At 46.9% G+C, this 21,675-nt stretch overlaps 1 protein-coding gene across 3 annotated transcripts in view; it reads right to left on the bottom strand.

Annotated features, from left to right (window-relative positions):
* The window catches only part of LOC117355139 (casein kinase II subunit alpha), a 247,635-nt gene extending 244,953 nt beyond the window's left edge, over nt 1-2,682 (bottom strand). Inside the window, exon 1 of one of the 3 annotated variants that reach the window (XM_033933254.1) lies at nt 2,474-2,682. The gene's annotated coding sequence lies outside the window, so the exon portion shown is untranslated. Of the gene's footprint in view, nt 1-2,185; nt 2,323-2,473 lie in introns of those variants that run through there. The other 2 variants (XM_033933252.1, XM_033933253.1) reach the window with 2 other exon arrangements.
* Nucleotides 2,683-21,675: the final 18,993 nt, after the last annotated feature.

The raw sequence follows: 21,675 nt of genomic DNA, 5'->3' as shown, positions 1-21,675 counted from the left end.
GAGATCCTAGGCAGGCTGCTGAAATTAGGTAAATTGATGCCGGGAGGCCAGGGGAGAAGCTGGACACCAGCACTTCCTGACTGACCCTCCCCATTCGCCCTCTAACGAAGGAGCGGCAGCGGCACTCCTGCTTTAGGGGAGAGAGGGGAGGGTCAGTCACCAAATCGGGAGGCTGATTTTTTGTCGTTGTAAATCGATTTGAATCGTGAATTGGGCAGCACTATTGAGCGTTTGGTCACCTACTTCAGCAGTGGAGAAGCTAAGCTCGACGCTGCCACCCCCAACCCCCTCCCCCAGCTGTGCCACAAGACACATAGCACAAGGACACTCTAAAAGCACTAAATTTGTGCAATCCTAGCAAGAATCCACATGAGGAGAGCCCAAGGACTCCATCCCAGCAGGTTTCTAGGCAAAATTTACAGTTTGGAAGAAGCAGGGAGCTTTAGAAAAAAGGATCAATAAAAATCCAAGACGGTTGCCATCAAAAAATTTGCAACAAAATCTCAATATTTTTCACACTTCCCAAACTAAAAATGGCGATTTTAGGATTTTTCAGGAGGGGGAACACAGGGCAAAAGAAGCACTCAAAACCTCCCTTTTCCAATCTCCCCTAATTCCTCTCAAAGGCTGTCAGCCTGTGTACTCACCGTTACCTGACAGAGGATCTGTGCTGCAGCCTGCTTACAGCTCTCACAGTAGTTGGATGAGAAAATTCACTGCAACAATACTGGGAATGCTTCAGGAAAGCTGATCTTCAGGCTGCCAGTCAGACTCCTATATCTGAATACACCTCCATCCCTGCAGACCAACGGATGTGCACTGGGAAGTGCGGATGTGTGAAAATGCAGTCGGCACCCTGCAAAACACTGCTGAGCCTCCTAACAGACTACACTCAACCCCTGCTTAACAGTAGGTGAGACCATGTCAGGGACGGCCCTGAGCTCCAGCAAATATACTATGCAGGCTGGATAACAGGTACCCAGAAGGATCGGATTGTCAGCTACAGACCGAAGTCTGTGAACTCTCAAGCAGACAGAGCTTCAAAATCACTCCAAGCTCCAAATTACCCAAAAAAGGAACTAAATCACATTGAATTAAAAATAACAAAAGTGGGAGAGCAGAACAAACACTCCTGCAGGCACACGTGCATAAGGAAAAAACTGTAGGTGGTGCTAGAGAACCAGTGAAGTACAGCGGAGAGTGAAAAAGTGAAAAATCCGTAGTGCATTCCTTCTGCACAGCACGCAACTATGGGGAAATAACTTATCTGTCTAGAATATCTCAACTATTGCACTGGAAAAGGACATTACTTCCCATCTCATGACTTTCTAATTTCCTGAGAAGTTTTTCGTGAGGTACTTTGTGAAATGCCTTTTGAAAAACCAAATGCACAATATCAACAGGTTCACCTTTATCCACATGTTCATTCACCCCTTCAAAGAAATGCAGTAGATTGGTGAGGCAAGATTTAAGTAAAACCATGTGATTTATATGTTCTGTCATTTTGCTTTGTTTATAATTAAATTAAAACTGTATTATTTAACAAATTCATCTCCTAAACAGAAGCCTCATCACTTACTAAGTCATACTTTCCCTCTGTCCATCTCGATGTAATATGCTGTTCCTTTTATCTATTTCTTGTGTAATAAGTTGTACCCTCACTTCTTGCATTTTGTAATTTGTTGATTGTCCAGCCTTCTTCGATGTGAACCGCCTAGAAGTCTTTCGACTGTGGCGGTATATAAGAATAAAGTTATTATTATTATAATAGTGTCTACCATTTTGTCCAGCACTGACATCAGACTCAAGTCTATAAGTTCCCAAATCACCTCTGGAACTCTTTTGAAAAATTTGGTGTCATGTTGGCCACCCTCCAGTCTTCAAGTACTATGATGGATTTTAAAGAAAAATTACTAATTACAAATAGCTCTGCAAGTTCATGTAATGGAAACATTAACATATGAACTATAAAAAAAAAAAAAAAGGCCTGACTTTAATGCCATAGACTACTAATTTCTAGAGAACTATCAATCCCCCGAATGTCCAGATAACCTCTGAACCGCAAAGTAATGGCGGAATAAAAGTCACTAATGTAATGTCAGCAGTGCTGCACATGAAAACATTCAATCTAGGCATGCAAGAATGTTGCATGTTAGAAATCATGCCGCTCTCCGTCGATTATTACTTTTAGGCCGGGAAATGTCTCGCGCTGGGCCAAATGAACTCGGGCCCAGGTGGGGGATTTCCAGCTCCTTCGTTCCTTCTCTCCAACGCAGGTCGGCGGCAGCTCTACCCACTAGGCCCCTCCACCTAGGCCAGAGGAAGGGGCAACGGCCGACAGCATGGGGGGGGGGAGGGGAGGCCGACGAGGGAATGTGTCGAGGAGAAGGCCCGGGGTGGGGAATGCAGGGGGGGGAGGGGAGAGGTCTCGGGAGGGGGGGGGGGGCGCTGCGCCGCGCCCCTCCCTGCTTACCTCAGGCCAGCGGCTCGAGGCCGCTTCCGTTCCGGCTTCCCGGGAGGCTCCGGGGTGGGTCTCGAGACAAGACAGATGGGGGAAGGGGGACCCGCGCCGCTTGCCACGCCCTCTGCGCCGCCTCAAACGTCACTTCTGCACACGCGCGGCCGCCGGAAGAAGCTCTCGAGCCTCGTTGTGGCGCGCCAATGGCCTCTGCCTGTGGCGGCCCGCGCTTTTCACAGATGTGGCGCTTCCTGGCGATCCGTCTTTTACCCGCGGCTCTCCCTTGACAAAGCGACGACTGAGCTGCGTCTGCTCTCTCATCGTCTAACATAGGAGATGACGGCAGATAAAGACCCGAATGTCCAACCGGGTTCAATCGAAAACTTTTTTTTTTCTCCTTAGTTATTCCTGGGCAACACTCCAAAGCTCTGCCTGGTATTGTGCTTAGGTTCCAACTACAGAAGTCTCCATCAAAGCTCACTCCAGCCCTTCCTCCACCAAACGGCCATATACAGACACAAACCGTGCAAGTCTGCCCAGTACTGGCCTTAGTTCAATTTTTAATATTATTTTCTGATTCTAAATCTTCTGTGTTCATCCCACGCTTCTTTGAACTCAGTCACAGTTTTACTCTCCACCACCTCTCTCGGGAGCACATTCCAGGCATCCACCACCCTCTCCGTAAAGTAGAATTTCCTAACATTGCCCCTGAATCTACCACCCCTCAACCTCAAATTATGTCCTCTGGTGTTACCATTTTCCTTTCTCTGGAAAAGATTTTGTTCTACGTTAATACCCTTCAAGTATTTGAACGTCTGAATCATATCTCCCCTGTCTCTCCTTTCCAGCCTAGGGTATACATATTCAGGGCTTCCAGTCTCTCCTCATACGTCTTCTGGTGCAAGCCTCCTATCATTTTCGTCGCCTTCCTCTGTACCGCTTCAAGCCTTCTTACGTCCTTCGCCAGATATGGTCTCCAAAACTGAACACAATACTCCAAGTCAGTGGCGTACCTAGCATATGTGGCACCCCCCCCAATCTTTATGAGAAACATGATTTTTAGTAACAAGCCACACATCACACATGAGTACCTAGGAATAGGCAGCATTTTACATATGAAGTGAGCAGTACAACATCAATACACCCACCGACTAGCCCGCCTGCTTCACAGGGCTTTAAACTAGGTAAGTCGGGGGAAGGGTACCCATTCACATATTAGTGCAGAAAGGAATTATCCTGATGAGGTGAGTCAAAACTCCGCTTCCATGTCCAAGGTAAGTACTCACATTGCAAACAGTTCTTTGGGAGTCACACCGACTCGGGTAGGATACACCTACCAGGGACTTAGCAAACACAAGATATGGAGGGCCATGTCAATGCACACAGTTTAGGTAACAAAATTCTACAATTGGAGGCTGAAATAAGGAATGCCGACCTAGATGTGGTGGCAATATCTGAAACTTGGTTCACAGACTCACATGGGTGGGATATGGCTATACCGGGCTACAATCTACTTCATCAGGACAGAGAGGGCAGGTTAGGAGGGGGGGTAGCTCTATACATTAAAGAGGACATCAAAACCACCAGGATCACAGATGTCAAGTACACCGGGGAGTCCCTCTGGGTAAACCTGGCAAGACGCAGAGAAAAATGCCTGTATCTAGGTGTGGTATACAGACCCCCAAGACAACTGAAAGACATGGACGCAGAATTAATTGAAGACATAGAGAATATCACTCTATGAGGGGAAGCTGTACTGCTAGGGGACTTCAATATGCCTGATGCAGACTGGAACTCATTTTCAGCGACAACCAGCGGTAGCAGGAGGCTTTTAACCTCCATAAAGGGAGCACGTCTCAAACAAATGGTAACGGAGCCCACTAGGGCCCAGGCGATCCTCGACCTGGTACTCACCAACGGGGAAAGCATCTCAGAGGTCTCAGTAGGAGATACGCTAGCCTCCAGCTACCACAACATAGTATGGTTCAACCTTAGGAAAGGCTTCCCTAGATCAAACACGAAAACAAAGGTACTCAATTTCCGGGGCACAGACTTCGCACGCATGGGAGATTTCGTCCATCAGACGCTGCAGGACCAAGCGGAGACAGATGATGTAGAAGCTAAGTGGTTAACACTGAAATCAACCATACATGAAGCAACTAGCCGCTTCATAAATCATTAAATAAACGACAAAGAAACAATAAACCCCAATGGTTCGCCGCAGAGATCTCGCACCTCATTAAGGAGAAGAAAAAAGCGTTTCTCTCCTACAAGCACAAGGAGAAAAGAGAGGCAAAAGTAGAATATAGGACCAGGTCTACAGCGGTCAAAATGGCAGTTAGGGAGGCAAAACTTCAAGTGGAAGAAATTCTGGCAAAAAACATTAAAAAGGGGGACAAATCCTTCTTCAGGTATATTAGTGACAGAAAAAGGAACATAGGCGGGATAGTACGCCTTAGAAGACCGGACGGAAGTTACGTGGAAGCAGATTCCGATAAAGCCGAACTACTGAATGAATACTTCTGCTCAGTCTTCACCTGTGAGGCACCGGGACACGGTCCGCAGTTGAAGGCAACACAAAGCACAGAAGACCCGTTTCAGAATTTTGAGTTCACACCAGATGAAGTTTACAGTGAACTGGCAAGACTCAAGGTGAACAAAGCCATGGGACCAGACAATTTGCACCCAAGAGTGCTCAGAGAATTGAGCGATGTCCTGGCGAAACCGTTGGCTGAGCTATTCAATCTCTCCCTAAGTAAGGGGAAAGTTCCCCTGGACTGGAAATTAGCTAATGTCGTTCCTCTGCATAAAAAGGGTTGCAGGGCAGAGGCTGCGAATTATAGACCGGTGAGTCTCACATCAATAGTGTGCAAACTCATGGAAACACTAATTAAAAGCAAATTGGACACGATCTTGAATGAAGGGAATCTTCGGGATCCCAGTCAGCATGGATTCACCAAGGGTAGGTCCTGCCAATCCAATCTCATCAGCTTCTTTGACTGGGTAACAAGAAAGTTGGACTTGGGAGAGTCTTTGGACGTCGTATATCTGGATTTCAGTAAAGCTTTTGACAGTGTCCCATACCGCAGGCTGCTAAGCAAGATGGAATCGATGGGGTTAGGAGAGACACTAACTGCATGGGTCAATGATTGGCTGAGTGGCAGACTTCAGAGGGTGGTGGTTAATGGTACCCTCTCTAAAACATCGGAGGTGACCAGTGGAGTGCCGCAGGGCTCGGTCCTGGGTCTACTCCTTTTCAACATATTCATAGGGGATCTGACTCAAGGACTTCAAGGTAAAATAACACTATTCGCCGATGACGCCAAACTATGTAATATAGTAAGTGAATGCAGTTTACAGAATTATATGGCGCAGGACCTGCTTACATTGGAAAGTTGGTCCTCAACCTGGCAGCTAGGCTTCAATGCTAAGACATGTAAGGTCATGCACCTCGGAAGCGGAAATCCATGCAGGACGTACTTCTTGAACGGAGAAACTTTAACTAGGACTTCAGCAGAACGAGATTTAGGAGTAATCATCAGTGCAGACATGAAAACTGCCAATCAAGTGGAGAAGGCTTCATCTAAGGCAAGGCAGATATTGGGTTGTATCAATAGAAGTTTCGTCAGCCGAAAGCCTGAAGTCATAATGCCGTTGTACAGGGCCATGGTGAGACCTCATCTGGAGTACTGTGTGCAATTCTGGAGGCCACATTACAGTAAAGATGTGCGCAGAATTGAATCGGTTCAACGGACGGCCACCAGGATGATCTCGGGGCTCAAGGGTCTCTCGTACGAAGAGAGACTGAACAAATTGCAGCTCTACACTCTCGAGGAACGTAGGGAGAGGGGAGACATGATCGAAACATTTAAGTACCTCATGGGACGTGTCGAAGTGGAAGATGATATTTTCTTCCTCAAGGGACCCTCGGCCACAAGAGGGCACCCGCTCAAACTCAGGGGCGGAAAATTTCATGGCGACACCAGAAAGTATTTCTTCACAGAGAGAGTGGTTGATCATTGGAACAAGCTTCCAGTGCAGGTGATCGAGGCAGACAGCGTGCCAGACTTTAAGAATAAATGGGATACCCATGTGGGATCCCTACGAGGGTCAAGATAAGGAAATTGGGTCATTAGGGCATAGACAGGGGGTGGGTAAGCAGAGTGGGCAGATTTGATGGGCTGTAGTCCTTTTCTGCCGTCATCTTCTATGTTTCTATATTATAAAACTAAACAAGCCAGACTAGTACAGATCAATCCTATACTGTCAATCCTAACAGAAAACCATGTCTTTCGAACACACAGAACACAGAAAATACCTTCGCCTAATATGGAATATGTCATCACAAACTAACCCCTCCCTCTTTTACAAAACTGTAGTGTGGATTTTAGCCACGATGGTAACAGCTCTGACGCTCATAGAATTCTGAGCATCAGAGCTGCTACCACCACGACTGGCACTAAAAAATGCTCCACAGTTTTGTAAAAGGGGGGTTAAAATAGAAATACATAGACAAAGGTTAAATTCAACCAGTAAGAAGCTGGACTCTGCATACAATGCAACACCACAGAAACAGTGACACATGTTTCCTAAAGCAACAAATAAATAGAAAATTTTTGTTCTACCTTTGTCTTCTCTGGTTTCTGCTTTCCTCATCTTCTTGTTCCTCTCTTCCTTCCATCCACTGTCTGCCATCTCTCTGCCCCTATATGGCATCTTCTCTCCTTCTATGCCCCTTCCAGAAACTATGCCTCCCCCTTCCATCTATCCCCATTGGTCTGGCATCTCTCTCCTCTCCTTCCCTCTCCCACACCTCTCTTCTGCAATCCCTTTCTTCCCTCATTACAGTGGTGCCTCACACAACGAACTTAATTCGTTCCAGGAGCAAGTTTGTTATGCGAAAAGTTCGTTATGTGAAACGCGTTAAGCGCAGTGACTAACGACTGCCTGCAGTGCCTGCGCGGAAGGATGCAATACATCGGCAGCGATCGTGGTAGCTCGGGCGACTTCGTTGTGTGAAACAAAGTTCGTTGTATGAATCATGAAATGAAGTTCGTTGTGTGCAGCGTTCGCTGTGCGAGGCGTTCGTTATGCGAGGCACCACTGTATATCCATCTAGATAGGTTCTTACTACCCTCTCATCATTTTCCTTTTTTACTGTCTACCTACAGCTCGCCACCTCTTTCCCTCACCCCCTCCAGTATTTCTCTAACTCAATCCTTTTCCCCCATCATGTGCCCTCCTTTTATTTTCCCCTCCTTCCATACTCTGCCCTCTTTTCTCTCTCCCTTCTCTCCTCTTCCATCATCTGCCCTCTTCTCTCTCCCCACTTCCATCATCTGCCCTCTTCTCTCTTCCCCTTCTCTCCACTTCCATCATCTGCCCCTTCTCTCTTTTCCCCCCTCCTTCCATCATCTGCCCTCTTCTCTCTTCCCCTTCTCCCCACTTCCATCATCTGCCCCTTCTCTCTCTTTCCCACACTTCCATCATCTGTCCTCTTCTCTCAATCTCTCCATCCACCACAGGCCCATCTTTCACCATCACCTTTCCGATTTTGGCAACAAGATCAGCAAGCCCCCCCCCCCCCCCCAGCGACGGCACTGAGCGGCATCGGCACCCCCCTCTCCGCAACGGCACTCAGCGGCATCGGCACCCCCCCTGCCCCGCAACAGCACTCAAGTTCGGCCTCCTTCTCCCGGCATCAGCAACAGGTGCTCAGTCAAAAGCTTCCCCTGACTGAACTACTGAACTACCTGGGTGGAAACAGAAAGCTGAGTCAGGGGAAGCTTTTGACTGAGCACCTGTTGCCGATCTGAAGTTCTGCTGGTGCCAGGAGAAGGAGGCCAAACTTGAGTGCTGTCGCGGGACAGGGGGATCGCCGATGCCGCTGAGTGCCATCGCGGAGGGGGGGCACGATGCCGCTGAGTGCTGTTGCAGCCCAGGAATTTTCCGGACCTGTCCGGCTGTGCACCTCCCCTAAGGCTGCACCTGGGGCGGACCGCCGTCCCCCGCCCACCCCCTTGGTATGCCACTGCTCCAAGTGGGGCCTCACCAACAACCTGTACAGGGGCATCAACACCTTCATTCTACTGGCTACACCTCTCTTTATTCAGCCCAGCATCCTTCTGGCAGCAGCCACCGCCTTGTAACACTGTTTTTTCACCTTTAGATCTTCAGACACTATCACCCCAAGGTCCCTCTCCCCGTCTGTGCATATCAGCTTCTCTCCTCCCAGCATATACGGTTCCTTCCGATTATTAATCCCCCAAATGCATTACTCTGCATTTCTTTGCATTGAATTTTAGTTGCCAGGCATTAGACCATTCCTCTAACTTTTGCAGATCCTTTTTCATATTTTCCACTCTGTTACAAATCTTGGTATCATCTGCAAAAAGGCACACTTTTCCTTCTAATCCTTCAGCAATGTCACTCATAAACATATTGAACAGGATTGGCCCCAGCACCGAACCCTGAGGGACTCCACTACTCACCTTTCCTTCCTTTGAGTGACTTCCATTAACCTCCACCCTCTGGCGTCTGTCTGACAGCCAGTTTCTGATCCAGTTCACCACTTTGGGTTCTAACTTCAGCCCTTCAAGTTTGTTCAACAGCCTCCTATGAGGAACTGTATCAAAGGCTTTGCTGAAATCTAAGTAAATTACATCTAGCATATGTCCTCGATCCAGCTTTCTGGTTACCCAATCAAAAAATTCAATCAGGTTCGTTTGGCACGATTTACCTTTTGTAAAGCCATGTTGCCTCGGATCCTGTAACCCATTAGATTCAAGGAAGTGCACTATCCTTTCTTTCAGCAAAACTTCCATTATTTTTCCAACAACTGAAGTGAGGCTCATCGGCCTGTAGTTTCCTGCTTCATCCCTGTGACCACTTTTATGAATAGAAACCACATCCACTCTCCTCCAATCCCCAGGAATCACTCCCGTCTCCAGAGATTTGTTGAACAAGTCTTTAATAGGACTCGCCAGAACCTCTCTGAGCTCCCTTAGTATCCTGGGATGGATCCTGTCTGGTCCCATCGCTTTGTCCACCTTCAGTTTTTCAAGTTCATAAACACTCTCCTCTGTGAATGGCTCAGAATCTACTCCATTTTCTTGTGTAACTTTGCCAGACAATCTCGGTCCTTCTCCAGGATTTTCTTCTGTGAACACAGAACAGAAGTATTTGTTTAGCACATTTGCTTTTTCCTCATCACTCTCCACATATCGGTTCCCAGCATCTTTTAGTTTAGCAATTCCATTTTTCATCTTCCTCCTTTCACTAATATATCGTAAAAAAGGGAGACCCATACTCCTCATACTGATTTGCTGAATCTAGCATATACTTGATATCACTGCTGCTCACCAGAGGGAGCCATTGGCTAATGCATATCGCTATCCCTTGGGATTTCCTGGGGCTGATTCTTTTCATTTTCTAAAGCACTACCAGATACACAGGAGATATTATAACAGGTCACCTATGAGCAAAGGTCATAAGTGCTTATGTATCTTTAGAAAGTTCTATCACAAATTCTACAGAAATAGCAGCTATGCAGAAGGTGTAGATATTTGCATCTGCTTGGGCACAAATGTTAATATGCCAACGTTTTATAAAATACCATATAAATTGTGACTCTGCTCATACCCTACCAAACTCTCCTCCTGAGCACACCTCCTTTGAAAGGGAATGGGACTTGTATGCCACCTTTTTGAAGTCACATACATGTACACATAACAGTAATCTTATATACCGCTACAACCTCACAGCTCAGTGCGGTTTACAAGAAAGAGAACTGCATATAAGCAGTGAAATGATAATTCTATAATGAAAAGTATTCAAAGAGAAAAAAGAGGAATTTAGACAACTGAGTTACTACAAGTTCTTAAAAATATGGGTTTTTAATAATTTCCTGAAGTAATTATACCATGCACACTTAACTGTGAGGCAATTTTATTAAAGCAAAAAATGTAGAAAATTATCTTCACACAGCATTGTATAGGCACACATATGATAAAGACCTTCTCCCAGTAAATGTTTATTGTAGAGACATGGTTAGGATTTAGAGGCAGCCTCAGATAGGTGAGTTTTTAGACCACAGAAACATGATGGCAAATAAAGGCTAACTGGCTCATCCACTATCTCCCTCTGTCTCTTAATAATAATTTTATTTCTTATATACCGCCAAAGCCATAGTAGTTTGAGGCGATTTACAACGAAGAAGGGCTGGACAATCAGCGAAAATGATACAAAGGTACAATCAGAGAAAATAGGTGCCAGAGAAAATTGGTACAAACAGAGAAAATAGGAACAATCAGCGAACAGTGGTACAATCAGCGAAAATAGGTACAATCAGGGCAAAATGGTACAGGGAAGAAGGTCAAGACAATCTGTGTAAAGGATCAATCCGAGAATGTAGGAATAACAAAGGGGTACAGTGGAAGTGGGCATGTAGGTAAAAAAAAACAGGGGGTGCAAACAGCAGGTGAAGAAGCGGTTTAATGGGAAGCAGTTTAAAGGGAAGCGGGACAAGGTGAGATAGAAGGGGTCATGGGTAGGGCAGGGGTCTTAGGGTGTGAATCGGGTGAATAGATAAGTTTTTAGTAGTTTCCTGAAGTTTAAGTAGGATGAAGTGCGAGAGATGATGTGGGCCAGTCAGTTTTTGAGCTGACCTGCTTGGAAGGCAAGAGTTCTATTTAGATATCTTTTGTAGCGGCAGGCCTTTAGGGTAGGATAGCTAAACAGGTGGGTTCTACGTGTGAGTTTGGATGGGCGGTCTAGGATGAAATGGGATACCAAGTAAAGGGCTGAGCCAAGGATGGATTTGAAACAGAAACAGGCGAACTTGAATTGCACTCTTGCTTCCAGGGGTAGCCAGTGAAGTTTGTGGTAGTAAGGAGTTAGGTGTTCCCATTTTTTTAGTCCGAAGATCAGTCGGATTGCTGTGTTTTGGATGATTCGCAATCTTTGAGTGGTTTTTTTGAAAGATCCCAGGTAGATGATGTTGCAGTAGTCGAGTAGACTTAAGATGGAGGATTGCACAAGTAGGCGGAATGAGGGAGCGTCGAAGTACTTTCTGATGGATCTTAGCTTCTATAAGGCGACGAAGCCTTTTTTGACCAGAAGGTCGGTGTGAGCTTCGAAGGTAAGGTTGCGGTTGAGAGTCACTCTAAGAATTTTTAAGGAGTTTGTTATGGGAAAGACTTGGCCATTCAGGGAGATTGAGGTGTCTTTGATTTTGTCGTTTGGACTCGCCAGGAAGAATTTGGTTTTGTCTGAGTTGAGTTTCAGTTTGAAGTAGGCCATCCATAGTTCGATTTGCGTTAGGATTGAAGCTAGGTGAGTATTTATCTCGGGGGTTATGTTGGTTAGGGGAAAGACTAAGGTGATGTCATTGGCATAGATGTAGAATTTGATCTTCAAGTTTAGCAGTAGATTACCTAGAGCGACCAGGTAGATGTTGAACAGTGTGGTGGACAGGGGGGAGCCCTGTGGGACTCCGCAGGTGTTGGCCCAGCTGGCGGAATGGGAGTTGTCACTGTAAACTTGGTAAGAGCGTTGACCTAGGAAACCCCGGAACCATTTTATTACGTTGCCTGAGAGACTGATAGACTCCAAACAGTCCAGAAGAATGGCATGATCCACCAAGTCAAAGGCGCTACTAAGATCGAATTGCAGGACTAGTGCACTTGTGCCTTGGCTGAACAGGTTATGAAGGTAGTCTACCAGAGAAGCGATGACAGTTTCAGTGCTGTGTCCGGAGCGGAAACCTGACTGGTTATCGTTTAGAATATTGAATTTGTCCAGGTAAGTTGTTAAATCTTGGTTGACCAGACCTTCCATCAACTTTGTAAAGAAGGGTATGTTCGCAATGGGTCTGTAGTTGGATATAAGGGATATGGGATCTTTGGGGTTTTTGACGATTGGAGTGATAGGTCCACAGGGAATGAGCCTGATTGTAGCTGGGAGGAGAGCCAGGTATATAATTTGGTTTTGAAGGAGGTCGGGGCAATTTTCATTATATTTGGTGGACAGCAATCTAGTTTGCAGTGGGAATTGGCATATTTTGAGTAGAATTTGCAGAATTGTTCAATATATTTATCAACGACCTGGAGACGGGGACGAAATGTGAGGTTATTAAATTTGCTGATGACACCAAACTCTGCAGCAGGGTTAGAAACACAGAAGACTGCGAAGACTTGCAAAGAGACCTAACAAGGCTGGAAGAGTGGGCAAAAAAAGTAGCAAATGAGCTTTAACATAGAGAAATGCAAGGTCATGCACATAGGGAAAAAGAACCCGATGTTCAGCTATAAAATGGGGGGATCATTGCTAGGGGTAAGTAACCTTGAAAGAGACCTGGGGGTGATGGTGGACACAACATTGAAAGCATCAGCACAATGTGCGACAGCCTCAAAGAAAGCGAACAGAATGTTGGGTATCATTAAAAAGGGTATCACGACCAGGACGAAGGAAGTCATCATGCCGCTATATCAATGGTGCGCCCACATCTGGAGTACTGTGTCCAGTACTGGTCGCCGTACCTCAAGAAGGACATGGCAGTACTTGAGGGGGTCCAGAGGAGAGCAACTAAACTGGTAAATGGTATGGAAAACTTTTCATACGCTGACAGGTTGAAAATGCTGGGGCTGTTCTCCCTGGAAAAGCGGAGACTTAGAGGAGACATGATAGAAACCTTCAAAATCCTGAGGGGCATAGAGAAGGTGGACAGGGACAGATTCTTCAGACTGTGGGGAACCACAAGTACAAGGGTTCACTCAGAGAAATTGAGAGGGGACAGGTTTAGAACAAATGCGAGGAAGTTCTTTTTTACCCAGAGGGTGGTGGACACATGGAACGCGCTTCTGGAGGTTGTGATAGGCCAGAGCACACTACTGGGTTTCAAGGAAGGTTTAGATAGGTTTCTAAAGGATGAGGGGATTGAGGGTTACAGTTAGATGTAGAGGTAGGTTACAGAAATGGTCAGGAACCACTTCACAGGTCACAGACCTGATGGGCCGCCGCAGGAGCGGGCCACTGGGCGTGATGGACTTCTGGTCTGACCCACTGGTGGCAACTTCTTATGTTGCCAGGTGGGGGTGGTGAAGTTGTTCCAGATTAAATCAGCCCTGGTTTCATCATCATGGGACCGAGTGTCAAGATAGGCCAGATGGTTGGTGGAGGTTGTAGGTAGGGTGGATAAGAGATTGGAAATTTTGTTATTGAAGAACGTGGCCAGGTCGTTGGCAGGTGGAGGGGAGTCTGAGGAAGGGCGGGTAAGGGATTGAATATCGTAGAGGTGGTTGACTATTTTGAATAGGTTTTTGATATCAGGGTTAGGGGATCCGATTTTTTGGGCGTAGAAGTTAGTGCGTTTGGTGGTTATCATATTTTTGTAATCTTTTAGTTTTGTTCTCCAGTTGGCTCTGTCTTTGTAATCACTTGATTTCAGCCAAAGTCTTTCTAATTTTCGAAGATCCCGTTTTACTGATCCAAGTTTGGCATCAAACCAGCCGCCCAGAATTTTGTTTCTCAGTTTCTTTGATTTATAGGGGGCCATTGTATTTAGGATCTGTGTGCTTGTGTTTGTCCAGTCGTCGACCGTAAAGGAGTCAGGGTTGGAAGAGATGTCGTAGTGGGACCAGAATTCCACTGGGTTGATTAGGCCTCTTGTGGATATTACCTTATTAGGCCTTTTTGCCGTCTTTGGGTTGGGTAGGTGGCGTCTTGTTTGCCAGTTGAGGTGGAAATTGCATAATCTGTGATCTGACCATAGGGAATCTGTCCAGGTAGCTTGTTCCCAAAGAATCTTGGGATGGAATTGTTCTTTGGAGAAAAAGGTTACTAGATCAAGATGGTGACCTTTGTGGTGGGTTTTTACCGGAGTCGGAGTGAAAAAGTCTAGAGAGGAGATGAGGGATAGAAGGTCTTTTGTGTCATTCTGTTCAATCTGTTCTAGGTGGATGTTCAGATCCCTGATCAGAAGATTGTAGGGACCTGTAATTGAGTTGGTGAGGAGGAATTCTGAAAAGTTGTCTTTAGCAGTGAGCCATTTCTTGGGAGGGATGTAGAATAGGGTGAGAATTAGGCCATCTTCTAGTTGGTCAGATTGGAATTTGCAAGAAAGAATTTCGAGGTCTAAGGAGGTTTTCAAGGCTAGGATGGTGGACTTGAATGGATCTCTTACTATGATGGCTAATCCTCCTCCTCTTCCCCAGGATCTGGGTAGTGATGTGATTTTAAACCTGGGTGGGAGACACTTGCGAATTATGATGTCGGTGTCGGAGATCAACCATGTTTCAGTTAGGAGGACAAAGTCGGGTTTAGTCTCTTCTAGCCAATCTTTAACCAGCTGGGTTTTGTTCCTGATAGATTGGATGTTTAAGTAGAAACCTTGTACTTAAGAGATCCCACGTGCCTGTCCCACGCTTTCTTGAATTCATTTACAGTCCTCATCTCCATCACCTCCATTAGGAGACTATTTCACACATCCACTACCCTTTTCATTAAAAAAAAGTATTGGAGGAGATCACGTGATGCTGTGAGCTGGGTAACAGCACGCTGTGCCGGCTCCAGAGGCCTGTTCCTCATTTCGCTTTAAATTGAGAACTCTGTGAGCCTTGCTGACCACCACTATTGCAGTTCCTGTTTTGCCATTGTATGGACAAGTTTTTGGCCAGATCACCCTCTGTTATGGCCTCAAAAACTGCTAAAAAGATCGGGAACGGGGGAAAGTGACCGAAGACAAGATGGTGGATGTGCTGCATGCAGACAGCCCGGCGTTTACCCCGGCCATGCTCTCCGACTTACAGCAGGCGATTCTGCAGGCATTGGAGCCGCGTATGGCTCAAATTTCCACACAGCTCACAAAATTGGAATTGCTGCTGGAAGACAATTCTACCCGAGTCACGGAATTGGAGACTCGGGTGTCTGCGGTAGAAGACGTGGCTCTTGGGCTGTCGTCCGAGGTGGCCATGCTTACCACCCAACTGCGCACATGCCAGGACAAATTGGAGGATCTGGAAAATAGATCGCGCCGTGGAAACCTGAGGTTTATTGGTCTTCCTGAAAATATTGCTGATTCGGTGTTACTTTCTGTGGTGGAGTCGTGGATGGCGAGTGAGTTACCGATGCCGACGTCATTGGGACTGGCCCGGTTTGAACGGGTGCATCGGGTGGGATCCCGTACTGGGCCAGATTAGCGCCCTATCGGCAAACTCCACAATTACCGTCATAAAGTGGAAATACCGTATTTTCACGCATATAACGCGTGCGTTATACACGATTTTTACAAACCGTGCATAACCTTGCACGTTATACGCGTGAGCGCGTTATCCCCCTTTTTTTTTTACATAGTTCCCCCCCCCCCCCCCGACGTCCGATTCACCCCGCAGGACCGCTCGCACCCCCACCCCAAAGGACCGCTCACGCTCACACTCCCACGGACCGCTCGCACCCCCACAGCCTCCCCACCCCCCCCATCATGTAGAAGCTGCCTACCGTCGTCCTGCTGCTTCCTCTGCCGGCGGTCCTGCCCCTTCTCTTAGCCCTGCGTCTACGCTGCTTCAACTTTGCGGCGGCTATTTTTCCTCCTATGTCCTGGCCAGCAACAGGCTTCAAGAAGTGTAGCCAGTGCCAGTGTGCGATGTCCCTCACGGATCCACACCGTTGGTGCCTCAAGTGCCTTGAGCTGGACCATTAACTGAAGTGCGAGCGCTGTGCTACTCTTCAATCTTGAGCCCTTAAACGTCATCGGATTTTAGTGGAGAAGCTTTTCGGGATGGATTCTTCGACCACTCCCTGGACTTCGAAAGTGGCCTCTGTCCCACCTTCGACCAAGGGCCCTTCTGCCTCCACTACTCTGACCTCGAGCCTCATCAGACCTTCTTCGTTTGCAGCGGCTCTTACCTCGACTACACCTGCTGCATCTTCCCCTGCATCCTCAGGTCAGATAGCTCAGCAGAAAGTTCCAGTGGTGATAATCAAGGTGGCCAAGACTTTCAAGTTGAAGCACATTTCCACTGCGTCTGTGGAACCTCCAGCCATAGCAGGTGGTCCAGTTTCAGACGCGGATCCATCCTTGCCGGCTTCTTTCCAGACCATGTTAGAGAAGCAATTCATTCAGTTCCTCACTAATATGGGACCGAAGCTTGCTTCTCTAATCCAGCCTGGGCATTCTGCAGACTCCCACGAGGTCAAGCCTTTTTCTATGCCTCCGGCTGAGACTACACACTCTAAGCAGGGAGCAGAGTCTCTGCGAGTGTCTGGTCTGGCATCTATGCATGCAAAGTAAGAAGCAGATTCTTTGCAAGTGCCTCGACAGGAATCCTCACATTCCATACAAGGAGCAGAGTCTTTGGGAGTGCCTCGAGTTTCCTCCATCAAGCCTCCTGAGCTTAGATCCACAGCTTCTAGCCCTATCCATTCATTGGTAGCAACTTCTGCTTCCATCTCCGGGCCGAAGTCTCCTCGATCTTCGAGATCTGCTTCCAAGCACCACTCTCACTGACGATCGAGACCTTCCTCGAGGCATACTTCCAGGCATACCTCTTCTTTCAAAGAGCGTCCTTCCACTAAGCTTCGCTCTACGCCTTCCAGCTCTACTAGACCACTGACTCCTCGATCGAGGTCCCCGCTTCCAGACCTCGAGGACTCAGCGGTTTCTATTGCTTCGTCCAAGTCTCCTTTTTCTTTTGATGTCTATTTTCCTGCCAAAGCTTCATCTTTGACCCAGGCTGCCTCGACGTCCTGGAGTCCTTCTCAAGGCAAGGCATTAGCAGATCAGCTATCTTTCTCTTCTTTTCTTCATCAGATGGCTGCTGACCTGGACCTTCAATTGTATGCTGGTATCTCGAAGTCATGCATCTTCCTCAACCTCCTGCAGAGTCACTTAAGCTTCTTCTTCACAAGCTTTTGTCTCAGACTTTTACACGATGCCTGGAGACTCTTTATGCAATTCCTGTTGTTCCAGGCAAGTTGGACTCCAGGTATAAAACTCTACATTGCAAAGGATTTGAGAATTCACAGTTGTCTCACCAATCCTTACTTGTGGAGTCCTCCTTGAAAAGGTCCCGTCCTTCCAAGGTTTATGCTACCGTTCCTCCTGGAAGGGAAGTGAAAACTATGGACAAGTTTGGATGTTGCCTCTACCAAAATGCCATGATGTCCTCTAAAGTCCTCAATTACAATTTCCATTTGTCACTTATTTCCGGTTCCTCATTGATTTTCTTCCTAAATTTCTCACTAATGTTTCTTGTGCAGGCAATGACCTGTTTGATGAATCTATCGAGGCAGCCACCAAGAAATTGTCTGAACATGAAAAATCCTTTGCTTATATTGTCAGACCAAAGCCCAAGCCAGCTCCTGCCAAGCCTGCACACCCTCCAATTTTCCAGAGGCATTTTGCTCCGAGAGCGGTTCCTTACACTCGCCCTCCTCTCAAGAAACAGCAGAATCCGAAGCAACAGAAATCTCGACCTTCTGCTGCACCTAAGGCTACGCAGCCTTTTTGACTGTTTAACACAAGAGCATAACCTCCACCGTTCTGTCTCTGACCTATCTTCCCCTATTGGAGGTTGTCTCCATCATTTTTATCACCGATGGGAGACCATCACTTCCGACCTCTGGGTGCTGTCAATCATCAGGGACGGATACTCTCTTCATTTCACTCAGGTTCCACCAAAGATTCCTCCAAGAGAGTATACTTCCAGTCCATCCCAGACTGCCCTTATTCTTCAGGCAGCTCAAGCTCTGCTTTTTCTCCATGCCATCGAACCAGTTCCTTTGGAACAGCAGAACAGGGGTTTTTATTCCCGTTACATAATAACATAAGAATCACCTCTGCTGAGACAGACCACAGGTCCATCATGCCCAGCAGTCCGCTCCCGCGGTGACCCCCCAGGCCAATGACCTGTAAGTGATCTAATGCTCCAAGCATTTTGTACTGTATAGTAACCCTCTAATTGTACCCTTCAATCCCCTTTTCCTTCAGGAACTCATCCAATCCCATTTTGAAATCCAAAATCGTACTCTGCTCTACCACCTCTTCTGGAAGCGAATTCCAGGTGTCCACCACCCTCTGAGCAGGTAGACAGGTGTCCACGGTGGAGGATATGCTTAACTCCCATGAATTGGACCTTGTGGCTCTGCAGGAAACGGTGCGACTTCAGACAGATAAACTTGACAACCTTGAAAACAGGTCCCGCCAAAGCAATCTTCGTTTTTGAGGCATCCCGGAAATAATTCTGGTTGCGCGCCTGTTTACCGAGTTGGAAGGCTGGCTAGAATTGGAGTTTCCGGTCACAATGGCTCTTGGCTCCCTTTGCTTGGAAAGGGCCCATCGTCTTGGAGTAAGGCCTGCTTGAGATTCCCGACTACGTGTGGTGATCACAAAATTTTTGAATTACTGGCACAAAATGGATATATTGCGCCAATACTGGGCTAAGAAAGACTCTTTGAAATTTAAGGGCTCTGTTGTCCGCAATAGCCAAGATTACTCAGCTGCTCTTACTGATTGGCGAAAGGCTTTCTACCCTCTTTTTGCGAAGCTGGTGGAGCTTAAACAACGATTTTTGTTTGTCTATCCCGCCTTATTGAAGATCCAGCATGACAGTACCTGGCACTCCTTTGCTGTGGCTATGGAGGCCGCAGACTATATTAACGTAACCCTTGGCTCTTCTGCAGACCCTCCGTGACTATGTCCTGGCCTTCACAGTCTATGACCTTTGGCCAGGGTGGTTCCATTTAGTTCACATTGTTCCTGTATTATTCTGCACTGATACTCATTAGTGTTATTAGTTGTATAACTGTTCTTGGAGGGGTAGGGTCCCATACGGTGTCTATTACAGACTTGCTGCATATTCCTGCGGGGATATGTCTTTTGGGATTGTTTGGGCATGGGGTGGGGTTTGGGAATTTGGAAGGGAACAGTCTACGTGATTGCTATTATAGAAAATGTTTTTCACTGTGTTTTGTTTGAGTTATTGTTTTCTGAGCATGCTGTCTTCTGACTTGATATCAGATGGGTAGGAGATACGCTAGCCTCCAGCGACCACAACATGGTGTGGTTCTACCTCAGGAAAGGTTTCCCTAGATCAAACACGAAAATAAAAGTACTCAACTTCCGAGGCACTGACTTCGAACGCATGGGAGATTTCGTCCACCGGATACTGCAGAACCAAGCTACGACCGATGATGTGGAAGCTATGTGGTCATCCCTGAAATCTACCATACATGAAGCGACAAGCCTCTACATTAAATCAGTACATAAACGGTGGAGAAACAACAAACCCCAATGGTACTCCGCAGAAATCTCGCACCTCATCAAGGAGAAGAAAAAAAGCATTTATTTCCTACAAACGAACGGAGACTAGGGAAGCTAAACTAGAACATAGGGCGATGTTTGAAGCGGTCAAAACGGCAGTCAGGGAGGCCAAACTTCGAGTGGAAGAGACTCTGGCAAAGAACATGAAGAAATGGGACAAATCCTTCTTCAGGTATATTAGTGATAGGAAAAAGAACACAGACGGGATAGTACGCCTTAGAAAACCAGATGTGAACTGCGCAGAATCAGATTCCGATAAAGCAGAACTACTGAATGAATACTTCTGCTCGGTCTTCACCTGCGAGGCACCGGGGCACGGTCCGCAGTTGCAGGCAAGGCCCAGTGTGGAAGACCCGTTTAAGAATTTCGAGTTCACACCTGGCGATGTCTACTATGAACTGGCAAGACTCAAGGTGAACAAAGCCATGGGACTGGACAATCTACACCCCAGGGTGCTCAGTGAGCTGCGTGATGTCCTGGCAGAACCACTATCAGGACTCTTCAATCTCTCCCTAAGTTCGGGGAGAGTCCCCATAGACTGGAAAACAGCTAACGTCGTTCCACTGCACAAAAAGGGTTGCAGGGCAGAGGCTGCAAACTACAGACCGGTGAGTCTCGCATCAATAGTATGCAAACTCATGGAAACACTAATCAAACATAAATTAGATGCAATCTTGGATGAGGAGAATCTACGGGATCCCAGTCAACACGGAATCACCAAGGGTAGGTCCTGCCAATCCAATCTCATCAGCTTCTTTGACTGGGTAACAAAACAGCTAGACTTGGGAGAATCCGTGGACGTTGTATACCTAGACTTCAGCAAAGCTTTCGATAGTGTCCCGCATCGCAGGCTATTGAGCAAGATGAAATCAATGGGGCTGGGAGAAACACTAACTACATGTGTCAATGACTGGCTGAGTGGCAGACTTCAGAGGGTGGTAGTTAATGGTACCCTCTCTAAAACATCGGAGGTGACCAGTGAAGTATCGCAGGGCTCAGTTGGGCTTTATCCGAGTCCGTCTCCACATAGTCTCCGTCTGGTTTTCTGAGACGTACTATCCCGCCCGAGTTCTTATTTCTGTCACTGATATACCTGAAGAAAGATTTATCCCCTTTCTGGATGTTCTTTGCCAGAGACTCCTCCATGCGGAATTTGGCCTCCCTAACTGCTGCTTTGACGGCTCTTGACTTGGCCAGATATTCTACTCTAGAGTCCTGTGTCCCTGATTGTTTGTAAGAGATGAATGCTTTTTTCTTCTCTTTGATGAGGTCCGAGATCTCCGTAGAGAACCACTGTGGCTTGTTGTTCCTACTCCGTTTGCTTACTGATGTAACATAGCGGTTTGTTGCTTCCTGTATGGTGGCTTTCAAAGTTGACCACATTTTTTCCACGCTGTCGGTGTCTGTGTGGCTTTGTAGTGCCTGGTGAACGAAGTCTCCCATGTCTTGGAAGTTTGTGTCCTTGAATTTGAGAACCTTGGTCAGTGTGGTAGATTTCGTGAATTCTTTCCTGAGATTGAACCATATCATATTGTGGTCACTGGAGGCCAAAGTTTCACCCACCGAGACCTCTGTGATACTTTCTCCATTGGTAAGTACCAGGTCCAGAATTGCCTGATCCCTTGTTGGTTCAATTACCAGTTGCCTTAGTCTTGCTCCATTCAAAGAGTTTAATAGCTTCCTGCTGCTGCCGGAAGCAGAGGAAAGTGTGACCCAATCCACATCAGGCATGTTGAAGTCACCTACCAATACTGTATCCCCCCGCAAGGTGATATTCTCCATATCTCCAATTAGTTCCATATCTAGATCATCTCGATGTTTTGGGGGTCTGTACACTACGCCAAGATACAGGCATTTGTCCTTCCCTCTGGCCAAATTTACCCAAAGGGATTCCCCAGTG

Source organism: Geotrypetes seraphini, chromosome 2, assembly GCF_902459505.1.
Source record: "Geotrypetes seraphini chromosome 2, aGeoSer1.1, whole genome shotgun sequence".
NCBI classification, from domain to species: Eukaryota; Metazoa; Chordata; class Amphibia; order Gymnophiona; family Dermophiidae; genus Geotrypetes; species Geotrypetes seraphini.
This window is presented reverse-complemented; position numbering and strand designations above follow the sequence as displayed.